Below are 18,074 nucleotides of genomic sequence, written 5' to 3' on the forward strand. Positions count from 1 at the left end.
CCCAAATCCGTCTGAAGTTATTGCGCATATTCAGATGGAATACGGACGAATTATAGTTTTTGTCCAAAATGTGTTGCTAATCTGTATGAAATTTTTGGCGCCATCTAAAAAAAATTTGGCGCCAAAATTTGGGACAAAATTTAGACAAATTTAGGATAGAATATATTATTTCAATATCTCCACTAAAAATTGTTCAACATTTGTCTCAAATTTGTCCGAAATGAAAAAGTCATTCGGACGGAATAAATTTCGTTTAAAATTTTTGTCCGAAAAAGCCCGATTTCTAGTAGTGTAGGGTTTGCCATGGAATTCAATCGATCTGGATATTTGGGATCGAAATTAGGGTTTGTTATTTCAAACACATATTAGAAGTTCAATTACACACATATTAGAAGTTCAGTGTTTATTTCCTTTGATTTGTGTGCTGTGAATGGAGCTCGGGAAATGATAGGTTTAGCTTATTATTTTTGACAGAAAATTTTAAATTACAGACGAAAAATCCGTCTGTAATAATTTAATAAAACACAACATTTTTGTCTATTTAATTACACACAGATTTTTTCTCTGTATCCATTTCCCATGAAAAAAATTAATTTTTCTGACAGAATGATTGACGGATTCTCTTTTTCGTCTGTAATTTATGCTAATTTATTTTTTTTTTGTTTTCCGACAAAATATTTCTCTGAAATTCCGTCTATATTTCTGTGGGATAAAATTCATCTGAAATATCCGTCTGTAATAACTAGTTTTCTAGGAGTGTAATACATCATATTTTTGTCTTCAATGTTTATATTTTATTTTAATTTTATCCTTAATGTTTGATTTTAATTTTATTCCTAACATTTCAATATATTTCAATTATTATCATTATAATAATATTGTACAATAGAACCATTCTGGCACTAGAAATGCTGACATGGCATATTCTGATGTCAGTATGCATACTTATCTCTTCTCAATTTATTTTAGAAAAATATTTTTATTATAATTATATTATAATTAGCAGGAAAAATGCATGATTATACTAATTTAAAAAAATATCTTCATTAACTGTCAATTATAAATATTTTTAATTATTCTAATTATATTAATATTAATTGATATAATTCTAATTCTCATTCATTAGGCAAGAATTTAAAAACAATACACACGTTATGGATGACAAATTCATATTTATATCAAATAATAATAATAATAATAATAATAATATATTCTAAAAAAGCAAAACGTTTACAAAGGATTAAGATAAAAATAATAAAAAATTAAAAATTAATCATAAATTTATAATTCTAATTGTCATAAATTTAAATTAATATCAATAATTAATTTTTATCTACTAAAGGCTACATATAGCATTTATTTATTTATTTATTTTTTGTAGTTTATGAGTTTAGATCTGAGAGCCAAAGTATTTTTTTTAATTTATTATTCTTTTTTAATTATTTCATAGAATAAGAATGTATTCTTCATTTTTCATTGAAGTTGATCCTTTTAAAGTACAAGTTACAATTTTTTATAGTGTTTTTTATGTAGTCATTCTATTATATTATTCTTTTGATAATGTGATGATTGTTCTTACTCCAATTTATTCCTTTCGTCTAATGTTCCAGTGCGATTGTCTTTTGTCGCAAATATTTACAATGCACCACATCCATCAAATACTATCTTGAATTGTATTTAGTGTTCAACGAATGGGAACTAAATTCTATTTTACTGAATGATGGTTGAACGCTTACATCTATGTAATTGGAACCCAAATCAGTCAATACAACTTGAGATTATATTTGATGGATGTGATACATTATAAACGATTGTGGTAAAAGACAATCTCACTAAAATATTAAACGAAAGGAATAAATTGAAGTAAGAACAATCATCAAAAGAATAATATAATAGAATGACTACACACTTCAAGAAACATGAAAGATAGCGGCGTCAAATTACTTGCGATTTCTCCATCTGCTGTAATTTGCCAAGACAGCTGTGATTGGCATCCAATCTCTTCAGTGTGACGCAAAATCAATTTGTCTTAGCATGATTCCACGTAGTCTCGTCACTAACCTTAATACAATTTCACCCAAAAGTTCAAATTACCCAAAATATATAGTGGAGAACCCGTGAAAGGAGAGTGGAACCCTGTTCTCTGCTCCACCATGCGCCGCTGTGTCACCATGGAGTCGCGTGGCTGCCGACCCAACCTCCTCTCACCGTCGTCGACCATTTTCCTATACTCTAAATGTAGAACAAGCCCGTGCCACACAAGCCCCTCCTCTTACCATGATGCTAGCGTTAAAGCGCAACCTGAAGGTGAACAAGCCCGTGCTATGCAAGAATCTGAAGCACTCCGTATTGTACTGGAATAATAAGGATCAGATCCAGGCATTTAACCCGCCGTTCAATGTGGTTTTGGTGACGGACCTGGTTTACATCGAGGAGTCGGTGCAGCACTTGATTTCTGCCATGGAAGCCCTGGTGTCCGAAGACGGCGTCGTGTTGCTCGGGTAGCAGGTGATGTCTCCGGAGGCGCACAAGAAGTTCTGGGATATGTGCGATGAGGTTTTTGATATCGAGAAGGTCCCTCGTGACCACCTGCATCCTGAATATGCATATGAGGAGACTGATGTTCTTCTCTTGCGGAAGAAGAAGAAGAAGCAGTGATTTCGATAAGCTTTCTAAATGAATTTTTAGAAATTCTTGAACTTGTTCACTCCTATGTCCTCCAAATCGAATTTACTAGTTGAGTTTTACAATTCAAGTTTTGTATACATGAGAAACTCATTGCAGATAGATTATTTTTAACAGGGTAACAAAGTTGTGTTCACGCCCGCATTTGTGTTCGGTGTACCCAATGCTTGTCAAAGAAAGATCTTTGTAGACTTCCTAAAGCTTGCTTCTATATTACTTTTTAGCTTGAAATACTATTTTCTATGGTGGAAGGTTGATGGCTCTGCATTACTGTTCTGAATTGCGATTATTTGGGCCTTGATTTGTATATATCTTCTTGGTTCAGATTATGCTTTTAGGTTATTTTAATTCAGATCTTTTGTTTATATATTTGATTAATTTAGTTTAATTGTGGCTGTTTAGAGTTAAGGATTTTGATTTAGATTTTGTCTTCAGTTTAATTATGGCTGTTTAGAGTTAAGAATTAATTCAGTTTAATTGTGTCTTCTAATTGGATCGTTCTGTTGTTACTATTGAAGGTAAATGGCAAATAGATTTTTTGACCATTTTTAGTAGAGACACACAAGGTTTAGGAACTCTAAAAGTGTGTGGTAAGAAAGCATATGTTGCTCAATCACCATGGATACAAAGTGGAAAAATTGAAGATAATATATTGTTGTTGGCTTCAATTTGCTTTGAATAAATTCAGAAATGTTTGAGTTCGTAAATGATTAGTGTAACAGTAGTAGTATGTCCATAAACTGCTGCGTTGTAATTTATGAGAAGGTTCATTTTCACAACTAACAATGACGTAATTCATTTCTAACGTTTTCTTTGATATTCCAAATAAAATCTTTTTTCTCAAAGGTGTAGGAAAGCTTACAACCTTAAGTCCAGAGTTAAAATTTGGATTGCATTTATTCCTTATTTCTTTGGGAGTCTGAAATCAATTTAACTTCAATTTGTTAGTGATTTTATTATTTGTTATATGTATTGTAATATATTGCAGGTGGAGACCATTTTGGATAGGGACAATTTTACTTTGGAAGAACTACTTGATGAAGATGAAATTATACAAGAATGAAATGCTCTTAATACTCGCCTTATAAATTTGTAATACTCTTATTTCTGTTAGGATGAATTTCTTATTAGAATTTTTTGGCTTTGTTTTAGTCATTTTATCTGCTTTTGTTTTCTTTTGACGAAACTGGTAGTGAACTATAATATTATTCATTAGACAGCTTAAGATCTCAGCTTATGAATAATTACTTTTGTCTTATGAATATTGCTTATGGGTGGGAATGATATGGCAAGAGACTTGCTTGAAATAATTAAAGCCGTTCATATTAACATGATTATTTATTAACATATTTTCATTATGATATGTCGCTTGGTGACATAATTTAGATGAAAGGTTGCTATGATAATAATAGTAAAACACCATAGACTATTGGTAATTACGGGTCTACAATGAAATAATTGAAAACTAAAGACTAAAATACACACACTGAAAAGATAAATTGAATAACTATATTAACCCTGTTATTAGTTAACTTTCTTAATTCATACTACAGTTTCAGTTATTTATTGTTCCTGCTTTGATTAATTTTCCCAGGATGATGTTAATGAAGTATCTTAGTGTAATTTTTTTTGGTAAAAGTATTTTATGGATGTTTAGGTGGATTCTTCATCCCTCTTCCCCAATCCACAACACCACATATTGAAACAACCACTTAGAAAAAGACACAGATTTTGTCTAGTAAACTCCTTAATTAATGTCGTCTCTCACTGCCTATGATTTTAACTCCGCATTCTTAAACTTTTGATATTATTGTGTAATTGTGTTCTAGATAAATTAGTCCCTTATTGATACAATATTGTGTGATTGACCAATTGTTACAGTGAAACAACAAAGTCCCATTTCAAATTATGTCTTGTTTCAATATGGATGAAATGACATCATTAAGTCATATTTCAAATTATTTCTATTGAAAACACTTTTAAACTTAGTCATTCTTGATGGTTTTGTCTATTCCACCCCCACCCCAAGACAGTTAGGTTACCTTCTATATGATTGGTGCGGTATTGTTGTTTTTCTTTCTTCATTTAATGGTTTTATGTTGTCTACTGCTGTACTTCAATTTGTCTGGAAAAGCACAGGTTGAACAATTGATATGTTACATTATTGAAGAAGCTGCTGAGGATGCTGAAAAGAAGCAAACTTTCAAGTAAGTTGCTTGGATTGGATATTGCTTTATATTCCTGTTTGGTAGATTTTTGTAATGATACATGATTTTTCTATTATTCTGTAATAGGTTCCTTTTTATTGCTTGTGAGATATTCACCTGCGAAGTTGATGTTATACTCACGAATCTTGTAGAGGATGAGAAAGTAAGACATTATATCTAAATGATTTTTTCTCACTATTTTTGAGAAGATCTTATTCATTTTTTTTAGCAGTTGATGAGTAAGTTGATCTCCTTTTTGGAGCCAAATCACTCTCATGGGAATTTACTTGCTGGATATTTTTGCAAGGTACTGATTTAGTGATATTTGAATTTTATTGCATGCTTGGTCACTGTAAAATTCACTTTTGGTGTGGGAAGAGTCGAGTTTGACTAGAAGTAAAATTTTGCACAAATGGTTATTCTGCTTTATAACCTCCAACTTATTTGTGATTTTAAAACTAATGGTGGTTGAGTTGGTCTAAACTTGCACTACAAAATTAGAACTTAGCATTATGTTTCATAATTGTATAAATCTTGTGGTTTATGATTTGTGTTGACTGATGTGATACGATTTGCAACACAGACAATCCCAATTGGAGAGTGAATTGTTGCATGAATCGTGTTCTAGGATTCAGGGTCTTCTTGAGTTTTTCTGGGTTGCATTAGAAAATTTAAGTTGGTGATGAAGCCCTCACATGATCAAAGCCAAAAAGACCCTGAAATTTTCACAAGACCTCAAATAAACTAAGGACAGATGGGCAAAGTTCTTATCATGACTTAGTATGTCCCTTGTGTGATGGTGTTGGTGTGAGAAGAATAGAGCAAAGGATGAAGTTCTATACAAAGGGGGAAAAATGTGAAAATTGTGGGGGTTATAAACCTCTACAATATACAATTTTTTTAAAAAAAATTGCTTTCAAAATTGCAGCGATTTACAAACTGCTGCAATTTTTTTAAAAAACCTGTTAGCCAAATTGAAACCGTGCAAAAAATCTAATCCTATTTTGTGGCGGTTGTGCCAGCGGTTCATTAGAATCGCCGCAAAATAAAATCTCCATGACATAACCCGCAACGGTTACCGAACCGCTAGTATGCTATTTTGTAGCGGTTAAAAATCGCCGCAATTTCCCGTGTGTCTTGTAGTGACATTAAAAAAACACTATAAAAAATTATAATGGTACCTTAAAAAGATCAACTTCAATAGAAAAATAAAGAATACATTCTTATTCTATGAATTAATAAAAAAAAATAACAAATTAAAAAAAATACTTTCACTCTCAAATCTAGACTCATAAACCATAAAAAACACTATATTTTAACCTTTAGTAGATAAGAATTAATTATTGATATCAACTTAAATTTATTACAATTAAAATTACAAATTTATGTTTAATTTTTAATTTTTTATTATTGTTATCTTAATCATTTGTAAAATACGTTTTGCTTTTTTAGAATATAATGTGTTTGTCATCAAATTAAAATGATTATTATTATAAATTTGTCATCCTTAACGTGTGTATTATTTTTAAATTCTTTCATAATGAATGAGAATTAGAATTATATCAATTAATATAATTAGAATAATTAAAAATATTTATGCTTGATAATTAATATAATTATGCATTAACTATTGATTTTATATGATTATAATAAAATTTTTTTCTAAATTAATATAATCGTGAATTATTCATTAAATACTTATTGTAATATAATCATAATAAAGATATTTTTCTAAAATAAATTTAGAAGAGAAAGATATATAGAACAGCCAAAATACGCCACGTCAATATTTTTTACGCTAGAATGCTACCTGTTGTAAAATATTATATAATAAAATTAAGATAAAATATTAAATATATATAGGTAAAATATTTAATATTGTTAAAATGAGAAACTAAATTTTAATTAATTAACTAAATTCCTCTCTTAATATTGTTATTTACTTCTGTATGATATTTGCTCACTTGTTTATGAGTTTATCATTATCAAATATAAAAAGTTAAAGTAATATTTATATGTGAGCAAGACCACCAACTCTATTATGTTACCTAGTCTGTCTCAAATCTGAATAAAAATAAAAAAAAAATAGTTGCATTAAGTTTTTGACAATCGTATAAAACTTAATTGAATCTTCATAATATAGACTAAAAATATATTATTGTACTAAAATTAGGTAGTTGTTCCAAAATAACGCGTTATAAAAATCATATTAAAAATACTCTTAAAATATATGTCATTTTATTGAGACTCACTTTAAAAAATATTTATATAATTTCATTTATAAAAATATATAATGCTTAATTACTTGTCATAATCGTATATTTGTTAGTAATTATTAAAGATATTACTAAAGATATTTTTAGAGATATCTAATTTATTTTTATATAATAAAAATATATTTTTTAAAATAATTTTTATTTTTAATAAAAAAAATTATTATATCAAAGTGAGTCTCAAGTAAAAAGAATATAGTTTAATAAAGTTATTATCAATACAATTTTATTTTAGAAAAAATTATTGATCGAATAATATATCATATTTTTGTCTTCAAAATTTATATTTTATTTTAATTTTATTCTTAATGTTTGGTTTTAGTTTTACTCCTAACATTTCAATATGTTTCAATTATTATCATTATAATAATATTTTATAACAGATAGTATTTTGGCACAAAGAATACTGGTGTGACACATTCTAATGGCAATGTGCATGTCTATCTCTCCTAAATTTATTTGTCATTCTTAATGTGTGTATTATTTTTAAATTCTTGCATAATGAATAAAAATTAGAATTATATTAATTAATATAATTAGAATAATTAAAAATATTTATGATTGACAATTAATATAACCATGCATTAGATATTGATCTTATATGATTATAATAAAAATATTTTTTTAAATTAGTATAATCATGCATTATTCATTAAATACTAATTGTAATATAATTATAATAAAGATATTTTTGGAATAAATTTAAACTATATTCCTTTTATTTGAGACTCACTTTGATATAATAATTATTTTTATTAAAAAATCAAAATTATGAAAAATTATTTTAAAAAATATAATTTTATTTTAAAAAATTATTGAATAATATATCCTATTTTTGTCTTCAAAATCTATGTTTTATTTTAATTTTATCCTTAACGTTTGGTTTTAGTTTTACTCCTAACATTTCAATATGTTTCAATTATTATCATTATAATAATATTCTACAACATGTAGTATTTTGGCACAAAAAATACTGGTGTGACACATACTAATGTCAGTGTGCATGCCTATCTCTCTTAAATTTATTTTAGAAAAATATTTTTATTATAATTATATTACAATTAACATTTAATGAATAATATATGATTATACTAATTTAGAAAAATATCTTTATTATAATCATATAAGATTAATATCTAATCCATGGTTATATTAATTGTCAATCATAAATATTTTTAATCATTTTAATTATATTATTTGATATAATTCTAATTCTCATTCATTATGCAAAAATTTAAAAATAATACACACATTAAGAATGACAAATTCATATCGATAATAATAATAATAATAATAATAATAATAATAATAATAATAATAATAATAATAATAATAATAATAATAATAATAATAATAATAATTTGACGGCACACATTATATTCTAAAACGCAAAACGTATTTTACAAAGGATTAAGATAAAAATAATAAAAAATTAAAAATTAAACATAAATTTGTAATTCTAATTGCCATAAATTTAAATTGATATCAATAATTAATTCTTATCTACTAAAGGCTATATATAGTGTTTCTGTTGTGGTTGATGAGTCTTGATATCAGAGGCAAATTTTTGTTTTTTAATTTATTATTCTTCTTCGACTACTTCATAGAGATAAGAATGTATTTTTCGTTTTTAATCGAAATTGATCATTTTAAGATACAAGTTACAATTTTTTATGGTGTTTTTTTATGTAGTCATTCTATTATATTATTTTTTTGATAATTTGATGATTGTTCTTACTCAAACTTATTTCTTTCGTCTAATGTTCCAGTGCAATTGTCATTTGTCGCAATCGTTTACAATGCAGCACATCCATCAAATACTATCTCGAGTTATATTCTGATTCGGGTTCCAATTACATGGATGTAAGCATTTAACAAAGGGACACTAAACTCTATTTTACTGAAGGATGATTGAACGCCTACATCTATGTAATTGGAACCCGAATCAGTGAATACAACTCGAGAAGATATTTAATGGATGTGGTGCATTGTAAACGATTACGGTAAAAGACAATTATACTGGAACATTAGACGAAAGGAATAAGTTGGAATAAAAGCAATCATCAAATTATTAAAAGAATAATATAATAGAATAACTACATAAAAAAACATCGTAAAAAGTTGTAACTTGTACCTTAAAAGGATCAACTTCGATGAAAAACGAAAAAATACATTCTTATTCTATGAAGTAGTCAAGGAAAAGTAACAAATTAAAAAAAATGCTCTAGCTCTCAAATCTAGACTCAAACCACAAAAGAAACACTATATATAGCCTTTAATAAATAGAAATTAATTATTGATATTAATTTAAATTTATAGTAATTACAATTATAAATTTATTTTTAATTTTTATTTTTTTATTATTGTTATCTTAATCCTTTGTAAAATATGTTTTGCTTTTTTAGAATATAATGTGTGTACCGTCAAAAAATTATTATTATTATTATTATTATTATTATTATTATTATTATTATTATTAATTGATATCAATATGAATTTGTCCTTAAAGTGTGTATTATTTTTAAGGGCAATGCTACGTAACCAAAATATTATAGATAATAAATAAAGGTATATGACTAATAGTATTTGCCTTGATAAGAGAGTGTGAATCACTTTCCTAATTTAATTGACGCAATTAATTTCTTTCTATCATTAATTATCTTTCCTTATTTAATTATACAAAAAGTTAATTCCAAATTTAATGTGAATCAGATTGCAAAAATTTCTCTTTCATTATTATTACATGTATTTATAATTGTATAATTTTTTTCTTTCAAATAAAAAAAACTCAAATCACCTCAATACATTTTATAAAAAATAAAATATTTTAAATTTGATCAATTTTTATTTATTGAAAATTAAAAATATCTAAAATTGTTAGTTCATTACCTGCAAAATAAAATAATAAATAATAATAAATTAGCACCAATTTATTGATTATGGATATTATATATATAAAATTATAAATATTATACTTATAAAAATATGGATGTTAAATTAGAGAATTTAACAACTTCTGGTATACAACTCATATTTTATATATAGGCTATTATAAAATAAAAAAATTAAAATAAAAAAATAAAATTTAAAAAATAATTATTAACTCGTCGTATTAAAATCAATAAATAAGTATACATATGAATAGTAAATAAAAAATATTAAAATTATGACCCTTTGATGTACATGTAAGATAATTTGAAATATATAACAAGACACATAGTTTAAAATTTGGTAATATTAATTGTAAAAATTTGTTAATTATAAATATTATATGTATGAAATTATGAATATTATGAGTATGAAATTATGGATGTTATTAATATAAAATTTTGGATGTTATGTGTATCTTACTTAATTATGGATGTTATGTGTATGAACTTGTGGATGTTATGAATAAATTTGTCAATTGAATAGATTAATTTAGGTATTTGACTTTTTTTTTCAAATCTAATTATAGTAAAATTTAGAAATATACGTGAATTAAAATAAATCATTATAATTACCGTTCTTAAAATATAATTATTATTAATCTTTATTGTATTTTTATATATAAAAATTAAATTATAAAAAAGAATATTAAGTATTGATTACAATAGTACCTAATAAAAAGGGATATGATTTTCTAATTAATATCATTAATTAGCAAATTTGATAAGAACGGTGATAAGTAGAATGAACGGTGATAAGTAGAATGATAAGAGAGTAAAGTAAAAAATAAAACTGTTATTAAGTAATATAAATGAAGTAAAATATAAAAAGTTTTAGCTGATTATGGCTGAAAAATTTTGGTTACCAAACTTTTTTCTATTTTTAAATTCTTTTATAATGAATGAGAATTATTTTTAAATTATTATTATTATATTATTATTATTATTAATTAATATCAATATGAATTTGTCATTCTTAACGTGGGTATTATAATCATGTATTAAATATTGATTTTATATGATTATAATAAAAATATTTTTTAAATTAATATAATTGTACATTATTCATTAAATATTAATTATAATATAATTATAATAAAGATATTTTTTTAAAATAATTAGAAAAGAGAAGCATGCAGACCGACACCAGAATATGCTATGTCAATGTTTTTGACGCCAGAATGTTACCTTCCGTAGAATATTATAATGATGATTAAGATAGAATATTAAAAGTATTTATTTATAACTAAAAGAATATTATGAATTTAGTTTCCAATATTAAGATTGAATAAAAATATCTTTTAACGTCAATTCTATTAATTAATTAATGTTAAAATCAAAACCTAACATTTTAATTTAAATCCTACAATTAAAATATATATAAAGAAATAATTAAAATGTACTAATTTAAGAACTACAATTAAAATACGTATAAAGAAATAATTAGAATATACTAATTTAAGAACTATATATATATATATATATATATATATATATATATATATATATCAATGCTATGATGACATTAAATCATAATAATATATAAAGAAATAATGATAGCTGTCTAACTATAATAATATAAAATATATATGAAAATAAAAGATATTACAGGAAAATAAACATCAAAGCTAAAATAGGATATAATTACAGGTGTAAAATATGAAAATTTAAAAGTTATAATTAATTCAAGATCAGAATATAAATTTATATATAAAAGGAAATAACTACAGGGCATAAAATAGGAAATTTTAAATTTTATAATTAATGGTTTTATATATATGAGTTAGATAATATTTTGATTTGTTCAATTTTGTTTTGGTTTATATAAAGAATTAACTCCAACTGTATTACAAGAGAATTTTAGGAGTATAATGAGTGACGTAAATAGGTACGATACTAAACAAATATGGTAAAAAAAAAAAAAGAAAAAAGGATTGATTATTGAACGAAAAAGAAAGAGGATATCGGATTCTGATTTCACATTGGTGAATTTGAAACCTTTCCGTTAAGTTTATGATTTATGGTGAATTTTAGAATTGTGGATTTTAAAATTGATTTTTTCTGCAAAAAGTTTAATACAACAGCAACTTGTTTTCTTTACTAGAAATTCTTCAGTTTGACTTTCGAAATGAAACCAATTTTAAATGAAACTTTAGTCTTATTATTTTAATTCCATAAAAATTCAGAATTGTTTGAGTTATGATTTTAAAGATATGAATTTTTGAAATAAGATGTATTATGTAGTAAAAATCAGGTTCTATTTTCTAAGTAAGTAAATTTGAAACTTTATAATCTTTAATTCTCGAGTGATATTGAGATGAAATCAATTGGTGGTGAAAATTGAGTATATGTAGTATATATGATTTAAATTTCAGGATTTTCCATGTTTTAATAAGTGAGTTATGGAACTTGGAAGAGCTTATGTTCAATGGTTTCTAAAACAGAATTCTGCATAAAATTACTCAATTTCTAAGTTACATAACTCCTTCATTAAAAATGATATTGACCTGGAATCAATGGGAAAGGAAACCTGAATGAGTGAAGTTGAACCATATTAATTTTGAAGGTAATTGGATTTAACTTGAATTTTATATTAAATTTTAAATATCATATGCTACTGCCGTTTTCTGGTTTTTAAGTATTGCAGATCAGTCATGATTTTTCTTCCATTTTCGAAACTGGAGTAAGCAAAAAATTATAATTTTTAGTTTAGTAAAAATCTTAATCCAAAACAGTCGTATAGAAATAAAGTTTGTGCAATTTCGAGTTCATTTGATATTTTAAAAACAAGGTTGTAATTTGGCTGCCGATGATTATTTTGGTGACTGCTTTGGACATGAGATTCAAGAATTGACTTCTAGGATTACAACTTGATTCCTAACCAACCTTGCTCTTGTTTTTATGCAAATTCTTACTTCATTACGTAAAATGTTTTTTAAGGTTTTCGATGAAATATTTTACCCTTAGTCTAACTAGTTTTCATTTCACAAATCTTGCATAATCTAGTTTGACTTAAAATTGTTTTAATATGACGCAATATTTATGTTTTTACTAATTCTCTTTAATTTTTTAAATAATTTCCATGTTCCCTTTTATGGTTTCTATTAGAGTTCTTTGAAATCAAAATTCTTTCCTATTTGTATTTCGAATCTTTCTTCTGACATACTTCACGACCTTTGATCATTCTAGTTTGTTGGTGACATAAACCATTCCTTCGTATTCTTGTGAATTTTATACTTCTATGATTTGGTTTTAGATTATTTTGAAATAATTAATGATTACCCTTTTCTCGTTTCCTTTAAAGTTCTTAAATTCAATATCTCTTGTTAAGATGCAAAATAACTCTTTTTGAAACGTTTTCTCATGCCCGTACGTTGTTGCCTAGTTGTAATCCTATGTCTCCTTCCGAATTCATATGAATCTTATCTTTGCCGCTTATTCTTCTTTTACTGAGATTATCTCTTTGAACATACTCGCGCTTGTCTCTTTGAAGAATTGTTTGGGCACGACATAAATCCTTAAATCTTTGAAAATGTTCAATGCTCCTCTTAATCAGGCGGTATAGGTTTATGTGTTCTAATCGCGCCACGTAATTTGATGCGTCGTTTGTTCTAATGCGCTGTTTTTCTTCTTCTTGATCCTATCGAATTTCTTTGATTCAAGAGTTATCCTTGTAGTTGTCAGTTGATTCTTTTTTTAGCACCCTTCATTGCTTGTACATCCTTGTTTACTTGTGGTCTCAACAATTCTTTCAAACTCTTGTGAATGTTGTCCTTCTTTTATAAGGTTTTGTGTTCTTCTGAATAAACTCGAAAATTGTTTTAATGTCACGTGTGACCTTTAAGTATAGTAATATGATACGTTTGTTCCTTAAGATGTGTTTATGGATATGGAAGGTGAAGTGGTAAGTGTACGACGTTGTGAGGAGTTGTGAAAATTTCCTTTCTCGCAGAAGGGTTTGCAGATGTTAGGTTTATCGTCGGTTAGGGAGTTATGAAGTGACTGATGGAGTTAGGAAGTGGAAGTTTTGAAGTTGGTACGAGGTCTGTGCGCAGACGTTATCTTGTTTGTTTACGTTAGCCTGTTTTCAAACTTTTGCCTTCTAGATACCCATTTGTTTTAGCAAAGGCCTAACTAGAACACTTGCACTTCTTGTGACATCTTTGTTTTGAACCATCTTGTAATTTATGCTTTAGACCACACTTTTTTTTCTTTACACCTAAGTTTTGCAAAATATTTGGTATTTAGATAATTATATACATGAATACGCCATGACCTCTGCTTTTCTAAAATATACAAAAGTAAAGTATTCAAAACTGTTTTAGTATTTTACGTATTAAGTTAATTTTCGAGGACGAAAATTTTTATAAGTGGGGTAGGATGTAAGACTCCTAAATTTTTAAAAGTTATTAATAAATTATTTATGATTTATTTAAGACTATATTTTTAGAGATTTTTATATAAAAGTTGAGTAAACCCTTATTTATTATTTAGAGTTCTTATAACTAAAAAAATAATGAATAGTTTGTATGCTTTAATTTTAATATATAGATTTTTAACCTTATTTTATAAATAAAAGAGAATTAATTTACTTATCTCTAATTTTTACTAAATTAGTATTTAACTGAAAATTATTTAAAAATTACTAATTAGAAGGTATTTTTAAAGATGGATATTTTATATTTAATTTGATTTTTATTATTATCCTACTTTTTATTTAAATCATAAATAGCTTGTTTTATAAAACTTTATTCAACCGTAAGAAAATTATTTGAATGCTTTAATGCTGATGCTTTGGAAATATAAACAAGACACAGCACTTCATTTTATTTAATAATTGTTATGATAACTAGATTTAACAATTCTGGTTCTGATTTTAACTAAGAAAAGATTGGGAGTTAATTATCACTTACTTCTTCCCTTTTCCTTTTCACGCTAAGCAGCTTTAACCCCTTTTTCATTCTCTCTGCATTTCACCGACTCATAAACAAAGGAAGCACACTCACATGCACGGAGAAGAAATCTAAGAAAGAGAGGCAGCGTCGATGGAAGAGGAAGACGCGCTAGAACTGGTAGGTCGCGTTGCTGCTGTCGCTGCGCTCTACCCAACTGTCGTCGCCGTTCTGTGGGGCCGCCGCCATCCCTGAGCTTACCACCGTTGCCCTTGTTGCCGAGCAAAAGGGAAAAAAGCCACGCGGCAGAAGAGAGAAGGAGGGAAGCTCACCGCGTCACAGTTGTCGCTCCCACCATGTCGCGCCGCGAAGAGAGACGAGTTCGCGTAGGGAAGAGAGAAATGCGTCCGAGAGAGAGAACGAGCACGAGAGGAAGGAGACAGCCGTTCTCATCACTGCTAGAGGTTCCACCGCCGTTGTTGGTGCCAACCGAAGTCACCGCCGCCTTTGCAAGCTTTTTCCCAGCTGTTTTGGTTCTGGTCCTGCTGCAACTCGCCAATGTTCCTACTCATTTCTGACATCTGTTCAGCCTTCGCCAGAGCTCGCCGTCGCCGGAGAAATACTTCCGAAACTTCTCAAATCCGCTGGTAACACTACCTTAGTACCAATCTGGTTTTTGGCTTTTCCTTTCTTGAATTTGTCTTGCTTCTATTTTGTTCCGTTGTTTTGATTATGAGCTTTTGCTTTAACTTGGAATTTCCAGTACCATTCTTGTTGCGCTCTGATCGGTTTGAATCCACCGCTTTTCTTGGTGTTGTGGTCATTGTCGTTATAACGGGGAGTTCATGTTGTTGCTACTGTTGCAGTTCCAGTTGCTGCAGTTTCAATTTCTGAGTTTCAATACTAAGGTAGGGGTTTTCTTAAAACTTATCTTATATTACAGAGTTGTTATAAATAGATATTACCGGGAAAAACATACTTCTGTGATTATGTTTGTCTTGTGGATGTGGTTGTTTGCTCGACTGAGTTACTGGTTGCTTGATTGATTGAGTGGTGTACGGTTGTAACTAAGAAATTGATTTGAAAGGTTATTTAGTTAATTATTATGAAAGGTGGTTTCGTTTTGGTTTTGAAGTTAATTTGATAATGTAAATGAATCGGCTTTGGAAATGATTTGAGATATGAAAAATGAATTGATTTTGGAAGCTGGTTTGATTTTAAAAAAGATTTATTATTGACATTGATTCGATTTGAAAATAATTTGATATTGGAACCGGTTGAATTTTGGAAAGTGATTGGGATTTGGAAATGGTTGAGAAAGAGTTTGAGAAATATTTGGATGGGACCCGAAAAGGGTGGCAGAGTCCGAGTTTTAGAAGAAATGCTGCCGAAATTTTATAAAATTGGAAGTTTTGTTTGAAGTAATTATTTAAAAAGATTTGGTTTTAAACGTTATATGTTTTAATATTGATTTATTTAAAAGAAGGAATTATGTCTTGAATTGGTATCGTTAATGAACGGAATGGAAAGAAGGATGGTGAGGATTTTCTTTGAAATATGGTTTCTGAATGAAATTGAAAATGAGATTTGAGTTGATGAATGATGATAATTTTGAGAATGTTGAGATATGATCTTTGAATTATTCATATGGCTTATAAACTTGATTTATCTGAGATACGAGGTTCCCTGGATAAAGTACCATGGCTTGCCACCACGTGTACCAGGTTGAAAACTCGATACTCTGTTGACCCTACGACGTAAGTGTGACCGGGCACTATATAAATTCCCGGGAATGTTACCCCCATTGAGCAATATTGATTATTTGAGAAAAAGCTATGCATAGACTCTTGGGGATGCACGTCGGGGGACAGTCTAAGGACAATTCAGACTTGTCGGGTTGGCTGGATAACCGACAGATGAGACTCATCAGCCATAGGACAGGCATGCATCATATGCATTTGTATGCTTTGTTTGAGTTTGAACTTGTTTTGGTTTGCCTAATTGTTAAAGTGTTCTTAACTGCTACTTGAACTATTTGCTGTAACTGCTACCTACTTGTGTTTTCCTTGTTTGTCTTTCCTGTGTTTGTCCTGGCGTGCTACGTTTGAGAATGAACTTTGGTGCTGAATTAATGACTGTGTTGTTTGATTGCGTGGTGGGTTTCTGATTGAGATTTTCTTATAAGAAAGGAAAGGTTTCGGATTTCTGAAAGATTGAACATTATTTCTTTGAAAAGGTTCTGAACAATTACCTATTGGCTTTTAAAAGATTCATAAGGCAATGATAGTCACTGGGCTTGAAAACAATTTTCTTGTTAAATATCTTCTTATGACAACTTTGAAACTCTGTGGTGAGACCATGTGGTTAGGTTCTCACCCCCTACAGTTTTACCTTTTCAGGAACTAGATGAAGATGCATTAAGAAGAGTTATACTGTGTTTGGTTTATATGCTGTTGTGTTAATTAGATTATTTTCTTTCCTCGTCTTTGTTATTACAATTTTGTAAGAGGGATAGGAGTTATATATATAAGAAGTCTTGTATATGAATCTATACCTGCTTGTTGTTTTAAGATAAAATATTTATTTTCGGTTTTCAAAAAAATCAGCGATACAGTGTCGAGTCACAGGCTTCTATTTTAATATTAAGTATATAAAGTAGTCGTAATACTTCTTGCTATCAGAGTGGCGCAGCCGGAAGCGTGACATTCTGGTAGTGAGGGTGTTACACTATAAGCCAAGAATCAGTCAAATACAGTTGGGTTTGGAACCGAAAGCCCAATTGACTCCAACATCCCAAAAAGTAACCCACGGTAAACTAGAATAACCCTCATCAAAAACCCTACTTTCACTGTTTTACCAGAAATTTCAAAAACATCTTCACACGTGCCACACCACCGGAAAAATCGCGGAACCCTCTTCCCTGTCCTCTGCGGCCTCCGCAACCCCGTGCTGAAGCCTCAACCCACCTCGCGCCTCCGCGCCTCCGGGAACTCTGCAGCTGCATGCAGGTATACCCGGCGCATCGGAAGCCTCCTGTTGCAGTTGCGCCTTCCGCTGGTGTTCCTCCAGTTCTCCAGCCCAGCATCTTCT

Source organism: Arachis ipaensis, chromosome B4, assembly GCF_059453495.1.
Source record: "Arachis ipaensis isolate K30076 ecotype BB chromosome B4, ASM5945349v1, whole genome shotgun sequence".
NCBI classification, from domain to species: Eukaryota; Viridiplantae; Streptophyta; class Magnoliopsida; order Fabales; family Fabaceae; genus Arachis; species Arachis ipaensis.